This window comes from Gracilinanus agilis, unplaced genomic scaffold (genome assembly GCF_016433145.1).
Source record: "Gracilinanus agilis isolate LMUSP501 unplaced genomic scaffold, AgileGrace unplaced_scaffold55832, whole genome shotgun sequence".
NCBI lineage: Eukaryota > Metazoa > Chordata > Mammalia > Didelphimorphia > Didelphidae > Gracilinanus > Gracilinanus agilis.
The window spans coordinates 1-2,951 of record NW_025391168.1 but is presented as its reverse complement, the minus strand read 5'-3'; the positions used below and the strand labels follow the sequence as shown (position 1 = coordinate 2,951).

Here is a 2,951-nt window from a genome sequence, read left to right as displayed (position 1 = left end):
CTTTGGGAACTATCTACTTCCTCATTTCTGGAGAATGAACCCGAATGGAACCTTTCTATTATATCTATCTGAATCTTTAATTCTTGTATTTAAAGAGTTCCCAAGTGAAACAGATCGATCATTTTAAGATCCTATTGAACAGATTCGGTTCTACAGCAGGAATAAAACATGTCTGACACAATAGCAATGACTACAGTCTTTATTTCTTCAGAATAAATGGAAATGTATTGCACAGATATGAGAAATCCTCAGTTCTTAGTTTCTCTAAGTTGCCAAATGTACTATAATGAACAAAAGAAGACGATGTTGCAGACTATCGGTTCTATAACACAAATATAACCACTCTGACACAGTAGGAATCGTTCACAGCCCTCTTTCTTCAGAATTAGCCTGAATTGAGCCTTTCCATTATACCTCCCTGAATTCCTCCATTATATAGGTACCTGAATCTTCAATTCTTGCATTTATAAAGTTCCCAAATGAACCAGATCGATCATTTTAAGATCCTATTGAACAGTTTCATTCTACAACACAAATAAAACTCGTCTGATAAAAAGGCAATGACTACAGTCCTTATTTCTTCAGAATAAACAGAAATGTATTGCATGGATAGGAGAAATCCTTAGTTCTTGGTTTCTCTACGTTGCCAAATGAACTACAATGACCAAAAGAAGACAGTGTTGAACATTTTCAGTACTAAAACACAAATTAAACATCTCTGACACTTTGAGAACTTTTTACTTCCTTATTTCTGGAGAATAACCCTGAACAGATCCTTTCTATTATATCTATCTGAATCTTTAATTCTTGTATTTAAAGAGTTCCCAAATGAACCAGATCGATCATTTTAAGATCCTATTGAACAGTTTTGGTTCTACAACACAAATAAAACATGTCTGACACAATAGCAATGACTACAGTCTTTATTTTTTCAGAATAAACAGAAATGTATTACAAAGATAGGAGAATTTCCCAGTTCTTGGTTTCTCTAAGTTGCCAAATGTACTATAATGACCAAAAGAAGACAATGTTGAAGACTATCCGTTCTAAAACACAAACATAACCACTCTGATACAGTAGGAATGGTCCACAGCCCTATTTCTTCAGAATAAGCCTGAATTGAGCCTTTCCATTATACCACCCTGAATTTTTCCATCATATAGGTACCTGGATCTTCAATTCTTGCATTTAAAAAGTTCCCAAATGAACCAGAGAGAAACCTGAAAAGGTAAATAAGATACAGAGGGGAAAGAAAGAAAACATAATTTTTAAATTTGCCTTTTTAAGGGCCTCAGTGAGATCTAATTATCTGTATTCCTATGTAGAGAAATGTTATGTATAATTCTCTGTAGTGAACTCTAATCACTATTATAATATTCACTATTATATTAATCAGAAGAATAATTAACAGGGTGAGGGTGGAACACTAAATAATCTAAGATGGTGTGGGGGATGGGAAAGATGGGGTAAATAGCAGGGGACACCAAGAGAAACTTGAGTGAATAAGAAAATAGAATATTCTATTACACACAAAGAGGGCATGGGAGGGAGAGGGGACAAATACTATTATAAGAAGGAGAAGAAGAGAGCATAAAGACATAATAATCAAACCTTACTCTCAGTGTAATCAACCCGGAGAGGGAAGAGTAGCTATACTATCCATTGGGAAATAAAACTCTTATCTAACCCTTCTGAGAAAGTTAGAAGGGGTAAACCAAGGGGAGCGGGGGAGTGGGGAGGACAAAAAAAGGGAGGGGAGGATGGGGAGGGAATTCATAAGGCTTTTAAAAACAAAAAGAAGGAGGGGAATAAGGGAGGAGGTAGAAAGGGAAGTCAATTAAGGGAGGGGATAAGCGATAAGGTCTTAATAGCAAACCACTGGTTTTAAAGGGCATGGGGAAAGAATCAGCCCTAAAGATAGATGTAAAAGCTGTAATGGAAGGAAAATTGTTCGAGAGAAGAAAATTCTGGAGGTTCATATTGACAAGGGCATGAAAGATGGTCAGAAGATAACATTCCATGGTGAAGGTGACCAGGAGCCAGGACTTGAGCCAGGAGATATTATCATTGTTTTTTCATGTGTATGGATATCCAGTTGGTTGAAGCATTGTGTGGTTTTCAGAAACCAATATCAACTCTTGATAGTAGAACTATAGTCATTACTTCTCATCCTGGTCAGATTGTCAAACATGGAGATATCAAATGTGTACTGAATGAAGGCATGCCTATTTATTGCCGACCTTATGAGAAAGGAATTCTAATAATTGAATTTAAGGTAAACTTCCCAGAGAATGGCTTTCTTTCATCAGATAAGCTATCTTTATTGGAAAAGTTACTGCCTGAAAGAAAGGAAGTAGAGGAGACTGAAGAAATGGATCAGGTAGAACTGGTGGACTTTGACCCATCTCAAGAAAGACGGCGCCATTACAATGGGGAAGCTTATGAGGATGATGAGCATCATCCCAGAGGTGGTGTTCAGTGTCAAACCTCTTAATGGGGGGCCAGTGAATACTCTTAATTGTAATGCTGGCTTTTGTATGCAATAGTGAATGAGTGAAGGACTACAGTCATCTTAACACACTCACTACTAGCTATTGTTTTTGTTGTAATATTCAACTATAGTTGTGTTTTAAAAAGTTAATAAAATCAGTAATATAAAATGCCGACTTTGCAATTTATGATGTTCAGTGTGCAAGATAGTTTAACATCGTTAATTATTTCCTTATGGTAAAGAAGCCTCAGAGTATTTTTTTTCATGACTTGTACTTTTTTGTTTCAAAGTGTTTATGCAGTGCTTAGACTGAGGTTTGATTCTTGATTTGACTAAATGTACACAAGCATTTATAATTGTTAAGCTCTGAAATTAAAATTTTGTACTGAATTCACCATCAGAAAACTTAAAAAAAAAAAAAAAAAAAAAAAAAAAAAAAAAAAAAAAAAAAAAAAGAATC

At 35.2% G+C, this 2,951-nt stretch overlaps 1 pseudogene; it reads left to right on the top strand.

Moving 5' to 3' along the window:
• The first annotated feature begins 1,890 nt into the window (after positions 1-1,890).
• Positions 1,891-2,559, top strand: LOC123256070 (annotated as a pseudogene).
• Positions 2,560-2,951: the final 392 nt, after the last annotated feature.